We start from the raw sequence: 25210 nt of genomic DNA, 5'->3' as shown, positions 1-25210 counted from the left end.
AAGTGAAGACAATTAGGTACTGTATATGAAAACATTTTTCTTAGGAAAAGTCAGCAAAGCATGTGAGACTGTTCTGTGGCATTCTTGTATCTATAAGTTAACCATATCACCACAGACATACTAACCAGCAGGAATGCCTTACCTTCATGTTTTTAATTCTTAGACCATACCGTGTATTAAGTTTTCATGGCACATTTAAATACTGTATCATGAAAAAGATTAAGTGATTAATTGCAGATTTGGTGGTTTCAGAAGTGGATAATCACCCAGAAGTAAATAGTGGTGTGATTTGCAGATTTTGTTGTTGTTGTTGTTGCAAGTTGCAGTGGTTGTTAACGGTTTGGTTGGTTAACTGTTAACTGTGTTTAAAAGCTTAGATGTTTTAAGGATGTTTGTACATAATGAGTGTGCGTTACTTTTGTTCTTGGTTAGTAAATTAACTTGTAAAAACTTTGCCCTTTTTATACATCAACAAAACCAAATTTCTTAAGGGTATCTTTGTATTCTCTGTGTAGCAATAAAGTAACAATTCTCTGTCACACAAGTTCATTTAAGAAAACGAATGCACAGAGTTGTTAATTTCAAGTGCTGCATTTAAGAGAGTTATTCAGAATTATCTAGTTTGATTAAATTCTTGCAGTGTATCTGTTTTAGTCTGCTAAAACTGCCAGAATGCAATATCTGAGTCTGTTTAGGTCCAATAACTGGAGCTTTATCTGAGAAACTTCTCAGGGGATAGAAAGACTGAGCAGTATCTTGTTTGGTGGTTTGAATGTTGTTGGCTTATTCTGAGATGAGGTGGGTCATGTTTGGTCACTAAAGAATTCTGAAATTCCAATGACATTGAATTACCTTCACCATGTTCTCTCTTAGAATGTTGTGGAGGACTAGAGAAGAGCTGGTGACAAGATGAGAAGGCTGGGTACACTGGGAGAGGAAAGGGGGTGGAGGAGGAGTGGCCTGGGTTGGGTCTCTCACCAAAGGATCTATCCACACCGTCAGCTTCAGTAGGATTTTGCTTTGAAGAACTAGAAAAATTTGTTTGATTCTGAGAATGAACTGGCTTGGCAGGCTCTGAGATATGGCTAGCAGGAATGTGTGCAGATACTCTCAGAACTTCTTCTGGCAAAGTATGAGTGCTGTTCTCAATAATTTTTTTCATCTTCCTCTGAATCATAATGATTTTAATGACCAACATCTTCCCAAGCTTCAGTTGAGATTTTTGAGATTCTGGGGTTCTGTATAGTGTTTTATCATGTTCACTGAACTGATTCTGAGGAGTGGATTTAGAACCAATGATGGGAGCACCTGGAGGTTTAGATGCTGCTTCTGGAGGCTTAAAACTGGCTGTGTTATTTATATCCTTCTTGCTCACTAATGAGGTGGATCGTCTGTTTTCAAACATTTCAACTTTATTGAGCACAGACTGGCTGGATCTTCCTCTTCTTCAGCTAAAGCTGGGGTGGATACAGTGGTTTAGTATTTGAAGGCAGAACTTCTGGCTTATGTTAGAATGGAGATACTAGAGAAGGGACATTTATAGCACCAGGAGAGGCTCATAATGGCCTGCAGTAGAGGTGAATCCTTGTGATGGTACTTGCTCATAACTTAATGGGTACTGGACAGAATATTGCTTGGACTCAGAAGACTTTAGGACCTGCTGAAGGATAGTGCTGTGCTTCTGATCTGTAACTATTTTGCATGCCACACCTGAGAGCTGAGGGCTCCCTATGTTGTAGGGTGGAGGTTCTAGGTGGCTGTCCATGGTGAAGTTCACTCTCATAAATTAGAGGGGTTTGCTCTTCAAAACACGGGAAATACCCTCATTCTGAGGTCTCTTTGGGGATGCTGCCCAGAGGCAAGATCTTGAGGATCTGATTAGCAAAAGAAGGCTGATTTGGAACAGTTGTTTGTCATTGTAATACAACCACTGTTGTTCATATGTAGGGATGTAATCTTCATAGTGCAGACAATGGTCATAATTTTGAGAAAATTAGTCTGCACAGCTCAAGAAGTCATATCTGCAGGTGGGTTGCTCAAGGTCTTTGATGGTTTGTTTCTCCCTGTGTGGATATTGGGATTCATAGCTCAGAGTAGGCTTTTTGTCTGGCTTCTGCCCTGGGTGACCAAGCTGGCTATTTTAAAACATGATTCTATATCAACACTTCCTCAGGATATGAATACTTTCTACATATCTGTTGAGAGGATGTTTTTAAGTACAGGAGAGTCTATTCTTTGCTTTGGATGTGGTTGCCCTTGAGGTGAATAAGAAGGATATGTTTGTTTTTTATGATGCATTCCAAAGAAGTCCTCCCTTACATACTCAGAGGACCACTTAATGGCAGACTCCATGGAGTACTAAACTCATCATTAAAAGTTTCATCTGGTTCTTGATCAGTGTAGGCCCAGCCTTCTGTATTTGTATTTTCATAGTCATAAGTTTGTCTACTGTCTGTGCTATACATCGAACATTCACTACCTGAGGCTAACAGGTAGGACAGATGATAATCAAGCAAATCAAGGTCATTACTTGTAGTACCATCTGCCCTTCCCTCAGAAACCCATACCATCTGGTTCTGTTGTTATCAAATTGTTTCTTTTAGTGCACCATACTAACTATTACTCATTGAATTTAAATTAATTGTAGTTGCAAAATGATGATTATTTTTACAAGGTTTATGAGACTGCTCATATAATTTCCTAGCACTTTTCTGTGATTCTGGACATAACCTCATTCTCATTGTTTTCATGCTTTGCTTAGTATCGGGGTTAAGGAATACAGTAGTTAAATACCACTGGGCATAATTCAGATAATCACCTGCTTTTGGTGTTACATCTAATAAAGCATATTTGTCTTGATCTATTATCTGCTTTATTATATGAAACTGTATAATGCCAGAGCTATGCTAGTCAGTTCCAATATCTCATGGTTTAATTTTTTGCAATCTGATAAATATCTGGTTCTTCTCTTGCCAGTTTTACTCTGGTAGCCTCAGCTATTCGTCCAAAGACGGTTACAGGCCACAGAAATCCAGTTTCTCAAGGAACAAGTCTTTCATAAGCTGGAAACTTTGTTTGAACTTGCTAAGTGGATAAATCTCTGCTTTTCTGAAGATATCTCCTGGAAATCCGAAGACTTTGGAATCTCCAGAAGTCAATATGGTCTCCTCCTCCTGTTTTTGAAAATGTATACTAGACATTGGCTAATTGCTCAGCTCTGTTCTTATTAGGGATGATACCTCATTCTACCACCTTATGATTTTTGCCAATTCTAATAGCAGGCCAAGAACACAGTTTTCCATTGTGCAAGCATCCATGATACAAAACACCTCTTCTTTTTTGAGGCTGAGTTTGTAGGGAGATTTCTTTTCATATTCAAAATAGGTTCTAACATAGAAAGAATTTTCTATATCTGATTCTACAATGCAAAGATAAGCATTGTTTTTCTTCTGAGCCAAGATGGCCACTTCTCCTTTAGGAAGGTCAAATAGGAAAAGGACAACTTTTTCTCTCACGAAATTTGTGGAATCTATGCTGTTTACCCAAAGAAGTTGATTACCCTCTTCCAAGCCTTCTTTGGCTTCTAGAACTCCAGCTACAAATATTCCAATATCATTGTCACCAGACAGCCACAAACCCACATTGCCTTCATCTCTGAATTTTTACCAATTTCATGCTGGGCTGAAGAATCCCATCTTCATGAGTTGAATTAGATAGGGCATTGTTTTGGTTTGGTAAAACTGCTGGAGTGTAATATACCAGAAATAGGCTGACTTTTACAATGGGGATTTACTATCTTATAAGTTACAGTTCTTAGACCATGAAAATGTCCAACTCAAGGCATTAACAGAACAATACCTGGACTCTGAAGGCAGGTTGCTTGCATCTGGGACAACTCTGTGACAATGGAAGGCACATGGTGATGTCTGCTGGTTCTTTGCCCCAGGTTTCATTACTTTAAGCTTCTGGTTCCAGTGGCTTCCTCTCTGAGTTTGTGTGGGTCTTATCTTAGCTTCTCTGGGTGCTTCTCTGAAGTCCATCTCTTAGCTTCTGTATGAGTTTTGTCCTCTTATAAAGGACTCCAGCAAGAGAATCAATTCCCATTCTGAGGAAATGTGTCACATTTCAACTGGGATAATCTAATCAGAATTTCCAACCCACAACAGGTCTACACCCTCAGGAATGGATTAAAAGAACGTGGTCTTTTCTGGGGTATGCAACAGTTTTGAACCGCCACAGACACCATCAGATGGACTGACAAGTAAATCCACAGTTGGTTATACAACTTATAGAAGCTTTGGCTCTGGAAGACTGGTGCTTGTTTCTCATTTCTTTCATCTGTAACTTCTTCCACTGTTGTAGATGTATGATCATCTACATGCTTTACAACAGTTGAGATAGTCCCAGGTTTAGAAATTCTCTTTTCCTCTCTGCTCTGGAGACTACCATTGCTGGACTACAGTCCAGAGTGTCTGGAATGTTCAGGAGGACCTGACCTTTGGCCAGAAGATCCTGCCCAGCTTGGGCGGGGCCTATCATGTGACTGACTAGAATGACCTTCAGATCATCAGCCAGTGACTGAATTTCCAAAATATCATCTCTCTCAGTCGCAAAAGCAGAGTGGATGCTGTCAGAAATATCAGGAAAGTTCAATAGGGTAGCCTGTTCATCTCTCTGAACTGCTATTTTCAATTTGCCTTTAGATCTTTCTATCAATGTCTCTGCATTTGTCAATGATATATTTTCTGTTACCATCCCATTTATCTTCAAAACAATGTCGCTCTTACTGCCAAATGATCTTGTGAAATTTCCTTTACAAATTTATGGCCAGCCAATTGAAGATCATATCATTTATTTTTTCTGAGATTTCACTAGTGTGACTTTAGTTGGTTTGACAGGCTGACTAGACACCACAGATGGTCAATCTGATCATGGAGACAAACTCCTCTCTCTACTTCCATTTCTAATCCTCCCCTAATTCTTCTCATTCATCTGCTAGTCAGACCACTATGGACACTTGCTGGGCCATGTACTTCCTCATCATAACTGTTTTCTTCACTATCTGATCCTAGTTCAGGATTAGGACCAGTTATTGGTATTTGAAATTTCTTCTAACTATGAATGGTAACTTTTGCTTCTTCCCACTTCCCCTTATTTGCTGAATAGCTAAACCATGTTCAGCATTATCCTTTGAAACTCCACTAACCATTGCAACTTGGTCACTTTTCTGTAGTTGTCCTTCAGCTAGTAGGCCTTTTGCAACATCTGAAATTACTGTTGCATTTACCCCACTCTGAAAATGAGGATTATCTCCCCCACTAGTTATTGTAATCCCAAATCCAAATTCAGAAGCCTTGTGACGCATCACTGTTATTTCTATATAGCTGCTTCCTCCATTGCTGTGTTAGTGAGTTCACAAAAACTAATGCTAACAAGGTTTTTGCTTCTGTTTAGTCTCCCTTTTATTCATCTTAAAGATTTTCCTTGACTGACACTAAAAGTAGTACTATTAGGATTTTGAGAGGATGGCTTTATCCACAGCATTCCCTTAAGCTGCAGGAGGCTGCTGCTCTTGGAGGGGGTAATGCCGACGGCCACCCAACCACAGCACCGCCAGGTATTTCTGGCACGTCATGTTGTTCCGCTCTGCTCAGGCCGCCACAGCCGCTGGCGCTGCAGACACAGCCTCTCATGGCGCCGCGTGGACAGTTCTTAGCATCTGCCTCCGGCGCCCACAGAGGCCTCTCCAACCCCGCCAGCCATTGTTCCCGAACTGTCCAGGCCCAGGTGGTGCGCACCGAGTGGGCGGAGGGATGCGGATGACATGACTCTGGATTGCATTGCTCCATATCGCAGAACCGCAGGGCAAGGCTAGTCGGCGCCCCGCTCCTCCGCCCCGCCTCCCCCTCACTCCCGCCGTGCTATCAGTTTAGACAAAGGCCTCAACTGATGACTGACGATTCAGAATTGTCCATAACTGTAGCATGAAAACTGGGTCTGTATACTGTCCCATCAACTAGTCACTGGATATGGGTGTGAACTTGAATGGAGTGACTCTCTTTGGCTGGAAAGGATCTTAATAAAGTGTTCTCAGCTGCCAGGGCTTCCTGGAGTTGTGGGAAGGACAGTTTGTGTCATGCAGGAGAGAGGGGCTGAGGAGACAGACTGAGGTACCACAAGATGGCAACTACAGAAGTAAGCCTCCTCAATCTGAGGTCTGCATAAATAAAACATACATGTGATATAAAATACTGTGCACTTTCCTCTTAAAGTTGGAAATCAAACAAGGATGATTACTCTTACCACTTTGATTCCATATTGTTTTGGATGCACTGGACAGTACAATAAGGAATAAAACTTTAAAAAAATTAAAGAGAGAAGTGAACTTGTTGTATTAGTAAATGATGTGACTGCGTATTTTGCCGGTTTGAAACTGTTGGGTACCCCCCAAAAGCCATGTTCTTTAATCCTCATTCAATATTGTAGGGTGGGATCTTTTTGATTAAGTTGTTTCCATAGAGCCGTGACCCACCCAATTATGGATAGACTTTTTTTTTTTTTGGTATGCTATATTGTAGGGGTCACATTTCATGCTTTTTCCATGTAAGTATCCCATTATTGTAGCATCATTTGTTGATTTTTTAGGGGGGAGGTGGTAGTGCATGGGCTGGGAATCAAACCTGGGTTTTCTGTATGGCAGGCAAGAATTGTACCACTGAACTACCCTTGCACCCCTGGATGGGACCTTTGATTAGGTGATTTCCAGGGAGATGTGTCTCCACCCATTCAAGGTGGGTCACTTATTTGAGTCCTTTAAGAGGGAATCATTTTGGAAAGAACCTCAGAGCTGAACCTAAGAGACCTTTGGAGACACAGAAAGAAAACGCCACAGGGGAAGCTGTTGAAACCAGAAACCAGAGGGGCAGCAGATGCGAGCCACGTGCTTTCCCAGGTGACAGAGTTGTTCCAGACTCATCCCCCTTTCTTTTCTTTTTACATATTTTTATTGATAAAGTTCTTAACATACAAACATTCCATACATGGTGAACAATCAGTGGCTCACATTATCATCACATAGTTGTGTATTCATCACCATGATCACTTTTTGAACATTTGCATCACTGGAGAAAAAGAAATAAAAATAGAAAATTAAAAACTCACACATACCATATCCCTTCCCCCCCCATTGACCACTAGTATTTCCGTCCACCCAATTTATTTTAACCTTTGTTCCCCTTATTATTTATTTTTTATCTGTATTTTTTACTCATCTGTCCATACCCCACTTAAAAGGAGCATCAGACACAAGGTTTTCACAATCACACAGTCACATGTAAGAGCTATATCATTATACAAACACCTTTAAGAAACAAGGCTGCTGGAACACAGTGCTACCATTTCAGGTACTTCCCTCCAGCCATTCCAACACATCATGAACTAAAAAGGGAATATCTATATTAATACGTCAGGATAACCTCTTGACTCTGTTTGAAATCTCTCAGTGACTGACACTTTATTTTATCTCATTTCTCTCTTCCCTCTTTTGAGCAAGAAGTTTTTCTCAATCCCTTGATGCTGGGTCCTGTCTCATCCCAGGATTTCTTTCCCACATTACCAGGGAGATTTACACCCCTGGGAGTCATGTCCTACATACAGGAGGAGGGCAATGAGTTCAGTTGTAACGTCGGCTTAGAGAGAGAGCCATCTGTCTTTCTTGAGTCAATGTATCTTTCCCTAGATGTCTTAGTTTGGACATTTTTATGGACTTAGAACTGTAAATTTGGAACAATAAATTCCCTTGATAAAAGCCAATCCATATCTTGTATATTACATTTCTGGCAGCATTACAATACCAAACCAGATTTTGGTACCAGAGAAGTGGGGTACTATGATTTGTAAATACCAAACATTTTGGAATGACTTTTTAAGTGGATAAAAGGAAGATTCTGGAAGAGTTGTGGGGAGCATGATAGAGAAGGTCTAGAGTGCCTTGAAGAGACTGTTGGTACAAATATAGATTCTAAAGATACTACTAATAAGGCCTTAGATGGAAATGATGCACATGTTATTGCAAACTGGAAGGAAGGGGGTGATCTCTGTTTTAAAGTAGCAGAAAATTTAGCAAAATTGACTACTGGTTTTGGATGGAAGGTAGATTTTAAAAACCTTGAATTTGGATGTTTAGCAGAAAGGATTTCCAAACTGAATGTAGAAAATGCAGCCTGGCTTCTCCTGGCAGCTTATAGTAAAATGTGACAGTAGAGAAATAAGCTGAGAGCTGAACTCTTGGGTATAAAGGAAGCAGAAATTGATGGTCTGGAAAATTCTTGGCTTCCAGAAAGTGAGACTTCAGACGATAGTACCCCATGGAGGATTTAACCAAATATAGAACCAGTCAGCCATTACAGGACAAGCCAAGATTAGAGATGGGGTTATCCAGAGAGGATATGTGGAAACCAATAAAAATGTTGTGGGATCTATATAAACAGAAATATTGCCAGTTAGGACTAAAAGGGACAGGAAAGGGGCAAATTGAAGGAAATATAACTTCAAAGACAGAACCATGGAAGCTAAGGTCTGAAACGTCGGGCCAGGAGAGTGGACTCACTCGTGTACTTGGAGATGGTGAGTTTGCCCCAAAGGCAGAGGGTGGGCCTTCTCCCTCCATGTTCAAGCAGAGTTTTTTGTGCCCCAGACCTCAAAGAGGGTGAACACATTCCTTGAGGACTGGGGAGAACCTTGCTGCCATACCACTGTTCTGAGGGGGTTGAGCGTGTGCCCCAGAGATGGCAGAAAGCCCGGGTGCTGCCCCAATGCTTAGAGAGGGTGAAGCCAAGAAAAAGGTGGTCTTCCCAATTTCCTCCAAGGTTGCAACCCTCACCCCAGCATTTGTAGAGAACAGTGTTGCTGAGTGAGCCCCTGGAAAGTATGGGATTGCTGTTTTCTAAAGCCCTGAGAATAAATGACTCTCAGACTTTAAAATCTAATGTAGTTTGTCTTTCTGGCTTTAGGAACTGTTTGGGAGCTTTGCGCCTTGTTTTCCTTCCAATATCACCCTGTGGAAGTGGGAATATGTATCCTATGACTGTCCCTCCTTTTGCATTGGCAGCAGATAACTTGTTCTGAGTTTCACAGGTTAACAGCCAGAGGATAAATTTTGCCTCAGGATAGACCAGGCCTGTACCTGACTTAGATGAGATTTCATACTGGTTTTAACTTTGTATTGTATTTGTATTGTTGCTGAAATGGTTTAAGGTTTTGTAATATTGTAAGGGAAATGAATGTATTTTGTATATGGAAGCAATGTATTTTTTTCTTGGGGTCCAGAGGGTGGAATATGCCAATTTGAAGTTGTTGGGTACCCCCGAAAAGCCAAGTTCTTTAATCCTCAATCAATATTGTAGGGTAGTGTATTAGCTAGGGTTTTCTAGAGAAACAGAATCAGTAGGAAAGATCCATAGATATAAAATTTATAAAAGTGTCTCATGTAACCGTGGGAATGTAGAGTCCAAAATCCACAGGGCAGGCTGTGAAGCTGATGACTCCAATGAAGGGTCTGGATGAACTCCACAGGGGAGGCTCACCAGCTGAAGCAGGAAGAGAGACTACTTCTTCTGAATCGTCCTTAAAAGCCTTCCAGTGATTAAATTAAGCATCACTCATTGAAGAAGACACTCTCCTTGGCTGATTACAAATGCATTCAGCTGTGGGTATAGCCAATGTGATCATGATTTAATTCTATGAAATGTCCTCATAGCAACAGACAGGCCAGCAGTTGCCCAACCAGACAAACAGGCACCACCACCTGACCAAGTTGACACATCAACCTGGCCATGACAGGTGGGATCTTTTTTATTAAATTGTTTCCATGGAGATGTGACCCACCCAATTATGGATGTGACATTTTGATTAGGTCGTTTCCATGGAGATGTGTCTCCACTCATTCGAGGTGGGTCACTTACTAGAGTCCTTTAAGAGGGAATCATTTTAGTCGGAGCCTCAGGACTGATGCTAACAGATATCTTTGGAAATGTAGAAAGAAAATGCCCCTGGGGAAGCTCTTGAAATCAGAAGCCAAATGAGTAGCCAGCCACATGCCTTCCTAGCTGTTCTGGACCCATTGGCCTTTCTTGAGGCAAGGTATCTTTATCTGGATGCCTTAGTTTTGACATTTTTATAACCTTAGAACTGTAAACTTGTAACTTAATAAATTCCCTTTATAAAAGTCAACCCATTTCTGGTATATTGCATTTCTGGCAGCACTAACAAACCAATACATATACAAAAGCTGGAGAGGAATCAACAAAGACATTACCAGAACTGACAAGAATTTAGGGTTGTGTAAGACAAGGTCAATGCAGGAAATAATTATATTTCCATTGATACTAACAAGCAGCTGGAAAGGAAAATTGAGAAAAAACAATACCAGTTACAATAGCATTTAAAAATATAATGTACCTGGGATAAATTTAAGTAAAGATGTTCAAGACTTCTATACTAAAAAACTATAAAACTCTCCTGAGAGAAATGAAAGGAGACCTAAATAAATGAAGCTGTATTTTATCTATATGAATTGGAAGACTCAATATCATTAAGATGACAATTTTCCCAAAACTGATTTAGAGATTTAATCAAATCTTAGCAGGATTTTTAAAGATATGGATGAGATGGTTATAAAATTTATATGGAAATACACAAGACAGAATAACTTATCTTGAAGAAGAATAAAGTTAGAGGACCTTACACTACCATATTTTAAGACATACTATTATGCTATAGTAATTAAAACATAAAAACAATGGAACAGAATAGAGAGTTGACAAACTCATACATGAAAATTTATAGTCTTGATTTTCAATAAAGACACCAATGTAATTTAATAAGGAAAGGAGGGGCTTTTCAGTACAGGGTTAATTGTGTATCAGTATGAAAAAAAAATCATTCTTTATCTCTACCTTACATCATACAGAAAATTTAATTTGTGATGGATCACAGACCTATATGTGAAAAACTCATGAAACTCTTAGAAGAAACAGAAGACATCTGTCTTCATTACCTAGGGGTAGGAAAAGATTTCTTAGGACACAAAATGCACTAACCCTAAATGAAGAAAATATTAGAAATACATGTAAAAACACCTATATTTATTTGGCAAAAGACTCAAGTGTAGAATGAAGAACTCTGAATAATCAGTAATGAACAGCCCAATTAAAAATGGGCAAAAGATTTGAAGTTACTGCATAAAGAAATATCCAAATGGTCAATAAACATAATAAAATGTGTGCAACCTCATTAATCACCAGGGAAATATAAATTAAGGCTACAATGATATATTAGCACACATCAACAGAATGTATACAATGAAAAACACTTTCAATAGTAAGTGTTGGTGAAGATATGAAACAATTGAAACACATATTGCTAACAAGAATATAAAATAGTTCAACCATTTTGAAAAACTGAAAGTTTTGAATAAAGTTGAACATGCACAGTAATTTCATACTTAGGTCGATAACAAGAGAAATGTATACATGTTTCCACAAAAAGCTTATCCATGAATGTTTGTAGAAGCCTAGTTCAGAATAGCCAAAAACAGGAAACAACCCACAATTCCAGCCGTGAGTGAATGGATGAACCAATAGTGACATCTACACACAATAGAATATTGCTCAGTAATAATTTAAAAAAGGACCAAATACAGATACATGCAACAGCATGTATGAATTTCACAGCCATTGTGAACATACTGAATGACTTCGTTTTTATCATGCTCAAGAACCGATAAATCTAACCTAGGGAGTTGGAAAAGCTGTTAACTCTGGGGTGTTAGTGACTGGAAAACAGCACAAGGATACTCTTTTGGTTTAAGGAGATGTTCTATACTTTCACATGGTGGGGGGTGCAAAACTTAAGATAAAATGTGAATGTGAAGAATTGATTTTATTGACTTGTTCAGCTCTTTCAATCACTTGGGGGTTGCTAGCAGCACAGTTCTTCTATAGCCACACGGTGGCAGAGTTATATAAACAACCAAAACGTTGACAGAAACTTTAGTTCCTTTCCTTTCAATGTGTAGGTTTCTGATACATCTTCTATCCTCCTTTAAGTCATCTCTGGCCTCCGCCAACCTTTCTCGTTGACACAGTGGGAGCAATGTCCTAATGCAAGGGTTCTAAACTGGTTTGAGACAAAACTATTTTCTGGCAAAGTATATCTTTGAGGCATCTCTCTCCCATCTCCTGGCTTTTGCACAGCAACTACAGTTCCCTGCTCCCTTTTGTCCCACTTCCTGAGCACCAGGCAACCTTAAGACAGTTAAATCCATCAGTGTGAGCCTAATATCTCTTTACTGGGAGAAGGTCACAAATAGAAAAATTTGTGAAATAGGAAATAGGAAAATTCAGAAAAGAAGAGCAACTTATTCCCATATCATGTAAAATATGCTTCTATAAATAAAATCTGAAAGCAGAATAAAGAGTTATCAATAAGGGAATAAAAAGTGCCTCACATTTGTCATGCAGCCATCAACAAGAATGTGTTAAATATGTTTTGCAGAGTCCAGTAGCCAGTGACATTTGGAGAGGAGGAAAGAGAATGCTCCCAGGAGAGCTTCATGGAGCAAGAGGTCTGGAGAGGAAGCCAGCAGATGTCGCCACATTCACCACTTGCCTTTCCACTTGAGAGAGAAACCCTGAACTTCATAGACCTTCTGGAACCAAGTTATCCTTCCCTGGATGCCTTAGATAGGACATTTCTATAGACTTGCTTAATTGGGACATTTCCACAGACTAAATCTTTAAACTTGCAACTTATTAAATTCCCCTTTTTAAAAAGCCATTCATTTCTGGTATACTGCATTCTAGCAGCTAGCAAACTAGAACAGGTGCCAACTGTCATATTAATTATTTCACAAAAGTGTAGTGTCTTAAAGCAACATATATTTATTACTTCACAGTTTCTGTGAGTCGGGAATCTGAGTGTGACTTAACCGTTAGGTCTCTTGTAAGGGTCTCTCGTAAGGGGGCAATAAAGCTGATGGCAGAGGTTGCAGTCATTTCAAGGGTCAGCTAGAGGAGGATCAACTTCTATGTTCACTCACATAGTTATTTACAGGATTCAGTTGTTCATGGATTGCTGGACTGAGGGGCTCATTTTCTCACTTGCTATTGTCTAGAGGCCTCCCTTAGTTCCTTGCTATGCTGTCCTTTCCATGAGGAAGCTCACAACACGGCAGCTGGCTTCCCTGAGTGCAATCAAAAGAGACAGGAAGAGAGAATGAGCAAGATGGAAACCAGAATCTTCTTGTAATCTGGTTGCAGAAGTGACATCACTTTTGCCATATTCTATTTTTTTGAAGCAAGTCCACAGGTCCAGCCCACACTCAAAGGGAGGGAGGGAACTAAACAAGGGTGTGAATACCAGGGGTCAGCATCCAGGGAGACTATGTCAGAGGTTGCCTACCACATGGAGCATAATCAGGGAGACTTTGTCAGACACGGCAATGTTTGACAGAGAAATGTTTGTATTCCAATATCAAGGGATGAGTGTAGGGGGGTAGGGAATGCAAATTTCTAGTTTCACTTGCTCATATTAAATGCTATACTATAAAAATAGGAAAAGCCTTTGAAAACTGAAAGGGTAGTCTATGAAAAGTATGTGGTAAAGGAGACAGATGTTGGAAATCAAGGAGGACCTAAGAGAAAAACAAGAAAACTATAATACAAGGCATAGAAAACTATGATATAAGTGCCCATAAACTAGAATTTCTACTCCAAGAATGTTAAAATAATCTCAAAAGACCCTAGGAAAACCACTTCATACCACAAGGACGTGTACTGTTTTAGTTTGCTAATTCTGCTGGAAATGCAAAATTCTGGTTTGCTAGCTGCTGGAATGCAATATACCGGAAATAGAATAGCTTTTAAAAAGGGGAATTTAATGAGTTGCTAGTTTACAGTTCTAAGGCCGAGAAAATGTCCCAATTAAAACAAGTCTATAGAAATGTCCAATCAAAGGCATCCAGGGAAAAGATACCTTGGTTCAAGAAGGCCGATGAAGTTCAGGGTCTCTCTCTCAAGTGAGACGGCACATGGCAAACACAGTCAGGGTTTCTCTCTCAGCTGGAAGGCACATGGTGAATATGGCATCATCTGCTAGCTTTCTCTCCTGGCTTCCTATTTCATGAAGCTCCCCGGGAGGTGTCTTCCTTCTTCATCTCCAAAGGTCACTGGCTCATGGACTCTCTGCTTTGTGGTGCTGCAGCATTATCTGCTCTCTCTGAATCTCTCATTCTCCAAAATGTTTCCTCTTTTATAGGACTTCAGAAACTAATCAAGACCCACTCAAATGGGTGGAGACATGTCATCCCCTAATCCAGTTTAACAACCATTTTTAACTAAATCACATCAACCAGAGAGATGATCTTATTACAGTTTCAAATATACAGTATTGAATAGGGAGTATTCTACCTTTATGAAATGGGATTTATATTAAAACATGGCTTTTCTTAGGGGGCATACTTCCTTTCAAACCAGCACACCTCTTGATTCATGAAGCTCCCCCAGGGGCATTCACCTTCTCCATCTCCAAAGGTTGCTGGCTGATGGACTCTGTCTTTCCCAAAAGTACCTCTGTCCAAAATGCTCCCTGTTATTTATTTTTTATTAATAAAACCAATCAACATACAATATGAACATTCTTTTTTATCAGATAGTTGTATATTCATCATCATGATCATTTCTTAGAACATTTGCATCAATTCAGAAAAAGAAATAAAAAGAAAACAGAAAAAAAATTCATACATACCATACCCTTTATCCCTCCCTTTCATTAATCACTAGCATTTCAATCTACTAAATTTATTTTAACATTTGTTCCCCTATTATTTACTTAGTTTTAATCCATATGTTTTGCTCATCTGTCCATAAGGTAGATAAAAGAAGCATCAGACACAAGTTTTTCACAATCACACTGTCACATTGTGAAAGCTATATCATTATACAATCATCTTCCAGAAACATGGCTACTGGAACACAGCTCTACATTTGCAGGCAGTTCCCTCCAGCCTCTCTGTTATGTCTTAACTAAAAAGGTGACATCTATCTAATGCATAAGAATAACCTCCAGGATAACCTCTTGACTCTGTTTGGAATTTCTCAGCCATTGACAGTTTATTTTGTCTCATTTTTCTCTTCCCCTTTTCAGTCAAGAAGGCTTTCTCAATCCCTTAGTGCTGAGTCCCAGCTCATTCTAGGATTTCTGTCCCAAATTGCCAGGAAGATACACTCCCCTGGGAGTCATGTCCCACGTAGAGAGGGGGAGGTCAGTGAATTTGCCTGTTGTGTTGCTCAGAGGCCACATCTGAGCAACAAAAGAGGTTCTCTTGGGGGTGACTCTTAGGCTTAATTTTAAGTAGGCTTGACCTACCCCTGTGGGGTAAAGTTTCATATGAACAAATCCCAAGATTGGGGGCTCAGCCTATTGCTTTGGTTGTCCCCACTGTTTGTGAGAATATCAAGAATTCGCCCTTGGGGAAGTTGAATTTTACCTCTTTCTCACCATTCCCCCAAGGGGACCTTGTATATACTTTTTTTTTTTTCTAATAACAGCCTTATTGAGCTATAATTTATCCATTCTAAAGTGTTAAGTATGCCTTTTTATAATTTTTTATTTTATTTTTAAATTTTTTATTGTAAAATCTTCACACATATGCATGCTATATAGTATATACAATTGATGCCTCACAATATCATCACATAGTTTTGTATTAATCACCATACTAGTTTTTCAGAACATTTGCATCACTCCAGAAAAAGAACTAAAGAGAAAAAAGAAAAAAAACTCTTACATATCATACACCTTATCGCTCCTTTTCATTGACCACTAGTGTTTCCATCTACCCAGTTTATTTTAGCCTTTGTCTGCCCTGTTATTTATTTATTTATCCATATGTTTTACTCATCTGTCCATACCCTAGATAAAAGGGGCATCAGATGCAAGGCTTTCACAATCACACAGTCACATTATAAATGTTATATCTTTATGCAATCATCTTGAAGAATCTAGGCTACTGGAACACAGTTCAACGATTTCAGGTATTTCCCTCCAGCCACTCTAATACACCATAAACTAAAAAGGGATATCTATATAATGCTCTGAGTCTCAGGTGTCACATATACACCCGAAGTTTCTGGGAACTAACATGTTATATACAAACAGCCCAGTATCTGAGAATTTATAATTAATGGTTACATTTCCTGAATATATGTAATTGCTGTAAGAGCTTACAAGCTAGGAACTTTTACAGTAAGCCCCAGCCTGATACCCAATACTCTCGACTTCAATTCACTGAGTTTTTATTTTATAGTTAGTCCATATGAGTGAGGTATTGTAGGAGCCAAAGGGTTAACAGAAAACCTGCGGAATTTATTGGGAGTGACTGGCTTCAAAGTGGCCTTGAGGAGGTCAGCCTTATCTGGGGACGAAGGGGAAGAACATGGTCTGCAAACAGACTTGTTTGGTTTCTACTCTCGCACACGAAGTATGGAATGTTCCCTTTTTGCTACCCAGATATCCAGGAGGCTAGATTGAAAGGAACAAGAGAACAAGGGAGTAATATACTGAAAAAACAGGCTTGGTCAGCAAAAGAGCTATGAGAAATGATATAAAAAAAAGCAGCTAGAGCTCTTCAGGGCTGCAGTCATCTTGTCTGTCTTCTGTGTTTGTGTGACTCATTCCACAGGAAGTGTCTGCGTACGTGTTTTTTATTTTGCGGGGTTGCTGAAAGACTGCAACAAGGTATGATAGCATTTGTCTTTTTAAAAAATTTTTTTATTAATTAAAAAATTACAAGAAAGAAACACAAACATTCTTAATATATGATCATTCCATTCTACATATATAATTAGTAATTCATATCATCACATAATTGCATATTCATCATCATGATCATTTCTTAGAACATTTGCATCAATTCAGAAAAAGAAATGAAAAGACAACAGAAAAATAAAATGAAAACAGAAAAAAAATTATACATAACATATCCTTACTCCTCCCTCTCATTGATCACTAATATTTCAAACTCAATTTATTTTAACATTTCTTCCCCCATTATTTATTTTTATTCCATATGTTCTACTCATCTGTTGACAAGGTAGATAAAAGGAGCATCAGACACAGGTTTTCATGATCACAGAGTCAAATTGTGAAAGCTACATCATTATACAATCATCATCAAGAAACATGGCTACTGGAACACAGCTCTACATTTAAGGTAGTTTCCTCCAGCCTTTCCATTGGATAACAAGGTGATTTCTATTTAATGTATAAGAATAACCTCCAAGATAACCTCTTGACTCTGTTTGGAATCTCTCAGCCATTAACACTTTGCCTCATTTCACTCTTCCCTCTTTTGGCTGAGAAGGCTTTCTCAATCCGCTGATGCCAGGTCTCAGCTCACTCTAGAGTTTTTCTCAATCCCTTGATGCTGAGTCTCAGCTCATTCTAGGATTTCTGTTCCATATCACCAGGAAGGTCCACACCCCTGGGAGTCGTGTCCCACGTAAACAGGGGGAGGGTGGTGAGTTTGCTTGTTGTGTTGGCTGGAGAGAGAGGCCACATCTGAGCAACAAAAGAGGCTCTCTTGGGAGTGACTCACAGGCCTAATTTTAAGTAGGCTTGACCTATCCTTTGTGGGGTTAAGTTTCATATGAACAAACCCCAAGACTGGGGACTCAGCCTATAGCTTTGGTTGTCCACACTGCTTGTGATAATATCAACAATTCAACTTGGGGAAGTTGAATTTCTCCCCGTTCTCACCATACCCTGAAGGGGACTTTGCAAATGCTTTTCCACTCACTGATCAAATCACTCTGGGATTTATTGGGGCATCACTCTGGACAAACCAACAAAATCTCATGTCCTACTCAAGTTTCCATGTACTTATGGTGTTCAATTAAGCTGTCTACATAAGTTATATTAGGAAATGCACTAGTCAAAATGTAAATTTTGTACCAAATAAACATTTTTTGCTTTAGTCTCACACATAAGTTAAAATTTTTAAATATTAATTACCATCTATTTTCAGCACCCTGCAGCAATGACATTCCTTTGTTCTTCCTCATGCAAAAACATTTTTTAAATTTGCACATTTAGTCACTATTGTTATACACTTTAGGCATTCCTAGATTATACCATCTCAATCTTTATCATCTATCTTTCTTTCTGATTTCATTTATGCCCCCAGCCCTCCTCCCTCTATCATTCTCACATTCTGCTTCATTCAGTGTTTTAACATAATTGTATTACAGTTAGGTAGCATTGTGCTGTCCATTTCTGAGTTTTTACATTCAGTCCTGTTGCACAATCTGTATCCCTTCAGCTCCAATTACCCAATGTCTTACCCTGTTTCTATCTCTGATGGTCTCTGTTACCAATGAAATATTCCAAGTTTATTCACTAATGTCAGCTCATATCAGTGAGACCCATACAGTATTTGTCATTTTGTTTTTGGTTAAACTCACTCAGCATAATGTCCTTAAGGTCCATCCATGTTGATACATACTTCATGACTTTATTCTGTCTTACAGCTACATAATATTCCATCGTATGTATATAACACAGTTTGTTTAGCCACCCATCTGTTGATGGACATTTTGGCTATTTCCATCTCTTGGTAATTGTAAATAATGCTGCTATAAACATTGGTGTGCATATGTCCGTTTGTGTCCTTGCCCTCATGTCCTTTGATTAGAGACAGCATAAAGATGGGTCCTGTCTTTTACTCCATTCTGCCAGTCTATGTCTTTTGATTGGGGAGTTTAATCCATTGCTATTTAGTGATATTACTGCATGGGTAGTACTTTCTTCTACCATTTTGCCTTTTAGATTTTATGTCATATCTAATTTTCCTTCTTTTTACCTTTATCATAGTCTTCCTTTCTATTCTCATCTCCACACCTCTCTCTTCTGTTGTTTTGTATCAGTCTCTAGTGTTTCCAGAACACTAGAGCTGGTCTCTTGGTCACAAATTCTCTCAGTGATATTTTGTCTAAAAATGTTTTTGTCTAAAAATGTTTTAATTTCTCCCACATTTTTGAAGGACAGTTTTGCTCGATATAGAATTCTTGGTTGGCAGTTTTTCTCTTTTAAAAATTTGAATATATCATCCCACTGTCTTCTCACCTCCATGGTTTCTGCTGAGAAATCTACACACAGTCTTATTGGGTTTCCCTTGTATATGATGGATTGCTTTTCTCTTGCTGTTTTCAAGATTCTCTCTTTCTCTTTGACCTCTGACATTCTGAATAGGAAATGTCTTAGAGTACGTCTATTTGGATCTATTCTCTTTGGAGTACACTGTACTTCTTGGATCTGTAATTTTAAGTCTTTCATAAGAGTTGGGAAATTTTCAATGATAATTTCCTCCATTAGTTTTTCTCCTCCTTTTCCCTTCTCTTCTCCTTCTGGGACATCCACAACACGTAATTTTATGTGCTTCATATTGTCCTTCAATTCCCTGAGTCCCTGCTCATATTTTTCCATTTTTTCCCTATATTTTCCTTTTCTTGTCGGATTTCAGATGTCCCATCCTCCAGTTCACTAATCCTGTCTTTTGCCTCCCAAAATCTTCCATTGTAGGTTTCCATTGTTTCTTTCATCTCTTCTGCTGTGCCTTTCATTCCCATAAGTTCTCTGATTTGATTTTTCAGACTTTCGATTTCTTCTTTTTGTTCATTCCTTGCCTTCTTTGTATCCTCCCTCAATTCATTGATTTGGTTTTTGATGAGGTTTTTCATGTCTGTTCGTATATTCTGAATTAATTGTTTCAACTCCTGTATCTCATTTGAATTGTTGGTTTGCTCCTTTGACTGGGCCATATCTTCAATTTTCCTAGTGTGATTTATTATTTTTTGCTGGCATCTAGGCATTTAATTACCTTAGTTAGTTTTCTTTCACTTCTTTTACCTAGGGTTTTCTTGTTGGATGAATTTGTTATCTATCTCTTCTTTGACATTCAGTTCAGCTTTTTCTGGACCTCTAGCTTAGGTTTTGTTTAACAGAGGAGAATTTTTCAGTTCTTGGTTTCTTGCCCTGTCTGTACAGTGCTTTCCCCCCACCCCCACCCTTGGGTGGGTCTACTTAGGTATTATAGGCCCCAGCCAGATTTTCCCAGACAAAACAGTCCTCCTATCAGGAGAAAAAAGTCACCTGTGTCAGTTTTCCTTGAGGGTGAGGCCCAGCAGGTAGAAAGACTTTCCTGTGAAGTCTCTGGGCTCTGTTTTTCTTATCCTGCCCAGTATGTGGTGCTTGTCTGCCTGCAGGTCCCAATGTGATGCAGTACTTTTAACTTTGGCAGACTCTCCCTGCTGGGGGCGTGATGGAGACAGAGGAGAGGTTGTAGGCTGGTTTTAATGGCTTCAAATTACCAAGCCCTGTGGTCTTTATTCCTTGAGGAAGGGATTCCACCTGAGTTGAGCTTCACCCCTCTCCTGGGGAAGGCACAGGCTCCAGACAAGCCATCAAACGAGCTTGTTTCTGCCTATGCCTGGAGCAGTTGCATCCTGAGAAGTCCTGCTGCTGTACACAAAGGCAGTCAAGCCTTTGTAGAAACACAGCCACAAAGACCTCTGTTTCTTTTTTTTTTATTATTTTTCTGTCAGCCCTGCCCGCTGGGGCAAAAATGAGCGACCTCCTCTTTGACCAGGTTAACCTGAGCTGGGGGCCTATTTTTAGTAGTCAGAATTTGTTAATTAATTTGACAGTTGGTGTTTGGTTGGGCTCAGCCCCTGCTTTCTTTTCCCCTCTGAGAAGCAGCTTGTGGGGAGGGCGCTGGCCACTGCTGCTTGGGGAACTCACGGTTCTGGGGGGGCTCACAGCCGGTCCATCTAGTCCCGACTGGGGTACACTGTGTGTCTGGTCACTGACATAGCCCCAGGAGCTGTTCTGTACTGTTTCTGGTTATTTAGTAGCTGTTCTGGAGGATGAACTAAAATGCGCACATTGTTAAGCCGCCATCTTGATTCTCTTGTATATACTTTTTTATTCACTGTTCAAAACCTTCTGGGGACCTAGAAAGAGAGAGATGGCCAAGATGGCAGCTTAGCAAGGTGTGGTATTTAGAACAGTTACTAAATAACCAGAAACAGTACAGAACAACTTCTGGGGCCACGCCAGTGACTGGACACACAGCATACCACAGTCTGGACCAGCTGGACTGGCTGCGAGCCCCCCGCAGAACCGTGAGTTCCACAAGATGTGGCGGCTAGCACCCCACCTCACAGGCTGTTTCCCAGAGGGAAAAGGAAAGGAACTTTACCAGGCGCAAGGACTGAGCACAACTAAACTTCAAGTGTGGAATTAATTCACAAGTTCTGACTACTAAAAATAGACCCCCAGCTCAGGTGAACCTGGTCAAAGTGGAGGCCGCTGATTTTTGCCCCGGTGCCAAGGGGGCAGGGCTGACAAAAAAATTAAAAAAAAGAAACAGAGGTTTTTGTGGCTGTGTTTCTACAAAGACTTGACTGCCTTTGTGTACAGCAGCAGGACTTCTCAGGCTGCATCTACCCCAGGCATAGGCAGAAACAAACTTGGTTGAGGGCTTATCTGGAGCTTGTGCCTTCCCCTGGGGAGGGGTGAGGCCCAGCTCAGGTGGGATCCCTCTATCAAGGAATTCAGACCACAGGGCTTGGTAATTTGAAGCCATTAAAACCAGCCTACAACCTCTCCTCTGTCTGCATCATGCCCCCAGCAGGGAGAGTCTGCGAAAGTTTAAAAGTATTGCATCACTTTATGCTGGTGGGACCTACAGGCAGACAAGTGCCACATACTGAGCAGGATAAGAAAAACAGAGCCCAGAGACTTCACAGGAAAGTCTTTCAACCTGCTAGGTCTTACCTTCAGGGAAAACCGATGCAGGTGACTCTTTCCTCCTAACAGGAGGCCAGTGTTGTCTGGGAAAATCTGGCTGGGGCCTATAATACCTAAGTAGACCCACCCAAGGGCGGGGGAGGAACAAACCAACAATTCAAATGAGACACAGGAGTTGAAACAATTAATTCATAATGAACGAACAGACATGGAAAACCTCTCAAAAATCAAATCGAGAACTTATGGGAATGAAAGGCATAGTAGAAGAGATGAAAAAAACAATGGAAACCTACAATGTTAGATTTCGAGAGGCAGAAGACAGGATTAGTGAACTGGAGGATGGGACATCAGAAATCTGACAACCAAAAGAAAATATAGGGAAAAAAATGGAAAACTATGAGCAGGGACTCAGGGAATTGAATGACAATATAAAGCACATTAAATTACGTGTTGTGGGTGTCCCAGAAGGAGAAGAGAAGGGAAAAGGAGAAAAAAAACTAACAGAGGGAATTATCACTGAAAATTTCCCAACTCTAATGAAAGACTTAAAATTACATATCCAAGAAGTGCAGTGTACCCCAAAGAGAATAAACCCAAATAGACATACTCCAAGAAACTTACTAACCGGAATGCCAGAGGTCAAAGAGAAAGAGAGAATCTTGAAAGCAGTAAGAGAAAAGCAATCTATCACATACAAGGGAAGGTCAATAAGACTATGTGTAGATATCTCAGCAGGAACCATGGAGGCGAGAAGACAGTGGGATGATATATTTAAATTTTTAAAAGTGAAAAACTGCCAACTAAGAATTCTATATCCAGCAAAATTGTCCTTCAAAAATGAGGGAGAAATTAAAGCATTTATTTTCAGACAAAAAAAAAAAAATCACAGAGAATTTGTGACCAAGGGACTAGCTCTGCAAGAAATACTAAAGGGAGCACTAGAGGCAGATACAAAAAGACAGGAGAGAGAGGTGTGGAGAAGAGTTTAGAAAGGAAGACCATCAGTAAAGGTAAAAAGAAGAAAAATTAGATATGACATATAAAATCCAAAAGGCAAATGGTAGAAGAAAGTACTACCCGTACAGTAATAACACTAAATGTTAATGGATTAAACTCCCCAGTCAAAAGACATAGCTGGACAGAATGGACTAAAAAACAGACCATCTATATGCTATCTACAGGAAACACATCTTAGATCCAAGGATAAACATATGTTGAAAGTGAAAGGTTGGGAAAAGATATTTCATGCAAATAACAATCAGAAAAGAGCAGGAGTAGCTATACTAATATCCAACAAATTAGATAAGCCAAAGAAGGACACTATGTATTAATAAAAGCAACAATTCAACAAGAAGATATAACAATCATAAATATTTATGCCAAAGCCAGAATGCTCCAAAATAGATGAGGCAAACATTGAAAGCACTGAAAAGAGAAATAGATACATATACTTTAATAGCTGGAGACTTCAATTCCCCATTCTCATCAATGGACAGAACATCTAGACAGAGGATCAATAAAGAAACAGAGAATTTGAATAATACAATAAATGAGCTAGACTTAACAGACATTTATAGAACATTACACCCCATAGTAGGAAATACCTTTTTCTCAAGTGCTCATGGATCATTCTTAAGGATAGAACATATGCTGGGTCACAAAGCAAGTCTCAATAAATTTTAAAAGATTGAAATCAGACAAAACACTTTCTCAGAGCATAAAGGAATGAAGTTGGAAATCAATAATAGGCAGAGTGCCAGAAAATTCACAAATATGTGGAGGCTCAACAACACCCTCTTAAACAACCAGTGGGTTGAGAAAAAATTACAAGAGAAATCAGTAAATATCTCAAGGCATATGAAAATGAAAACACAACATATCAAAACTTATGAGATGCAGCATAGGTAGTGCTAAGAGGGAAAATTATTGCCCTAAATGCCTATATCAAAAAAGAAGAAAGGGCAAAAATCAAGGAATTAACTGTCCACTTGGAAGAATTAGAGAAAGAACAGCACACTAACCACAAAGCAAGCAAAAGGAAAGAAATGATGAAGATTAGAGCAGAAATAAATGAAATTGAGAACATGAAAACAATTGAGAAAATCAACAAAACCAGAAGCTGGTTCTATGAGAAAATCAATAAGACTGGTGGACCCTTAGCAAGATTGACAAAAAGAAGAAGAGAGAGGATGCAAATAAATAAGATCAGAAATGGAAGAGGAGACGTAACCACTGACCCCACAGAAATAAAGGAAGTAATAACAGGATACTATGAACAATTTTATGCTAATAAATATGACACTGTAGATGAAATGGACAACTTTCTAGAAAGGCACGAACAACCAACTTTGATGCGAGAAGAAATAGATGACCTCAACAAACCAATCACAAGTAAAGAAATTGAACCAGTCATTAAGAAGCTCTCCAAAAAGAAAAGTCCAGGACCAGATGGCTTCATATGTGAATTCTATCAAACATTCCAGAAAGAATTAGTACCAATCCTGCTCAAATTCTTCAAAAAAAATGAAGAGGAGGGAAAGCTACCTAATTCATTCTACAAAGCCAACATCACCCTCATACCAAAGCCAGACAAAGATATCACTAAAAAAGAAAACTATAGGCCAATCTCGCTAATGAATATAGATGCAAAATCCTCAACAAAATTCTAGCAAATCGAACCCAGAAACACATTAAAAGAATTATAGATCATGACCAGGTAGGATTCATCCCAGGTATGCAAGGATTTTTGAACATAAGAAAATCAATTAATGTAATACACCATATCAACAAATCAAAGCAGAAAAACTACATGACCATCTCAATTGATGCAGAAAAGGCAGTTGACAAAATTCAACATCCTTTCCTGTTGAAAACACTTCAAAGACTAGGAATAGAAAGGAACTTCCTCAAAATGATAATGGAATATATGAAAAACCCACAATTAACATCATCTTCAATGGGGGAAAACTTTCCCACTAAGATCAGGAACAAGACAAGGATGTCCACTATCACCAGTTATTCAACATTGTGTTGGAAGTTCTAGCCAGAGCAATTAGACAAGAAAAAGAAATACAAGGCATCGAATTGGAAAGGAAGAAGTAAAATTCTCACTGTTTGCAGATGATATGATACTATATGTCAAAACCCCCGAAAAATCCACAAGAAAACTACTACAGCTAATTAAATGAGTACAGCAAAGTGGCAGGTTACAAGAGCAACACTCAAAAATCTGTAGTGTTTCTATATACTAGTAATGAACAATCTGAGGGGGAAATCAAGAAATGAATTCCACTTACAATTGCAACCATAAGAATAAAATATTTAGGAATAAATTTAACTAAAG

At 39.2% G+C, this 25210-nt stretch overlaps 1 protein-coding gene and 1 pseudogene across 1 annotated transcript in view; both read right to left on the bottom strand.

Moving 5' to 3' along the window:
• Positions 1-25210, bottom strand: part of AKR1D1 (aldo-keto reductase family 1 member D1) — a 118978-nt gene that overhangs the window by 87919 nt on the left and 5849 nt on the right. The window lies entirely within an intron of this gene.
• Positions 604-5365, bottom strand: LOC143681724 (tight junction protein 1 pseudogene; annotated as a pseudogene).

The sequence above is a fragment of the Tamandua tetradactyla genome, chromosome 1 (assembly GCF_023851605.1).
Source record: "Tamandua tetradactyla isolate mTamTet1 chromosome 1, mTamTet1.pri, whole genome shotgun sequence".
NCBI lineage: Eukaryota > Metazoa > Chordata > Mammalia > Pilosa > Myrmecophagidae > Tamandua > Tamandua tetradactyla.
This window is presented reverse-complemented; position numbering and strand designations above follow the sequence as displayed.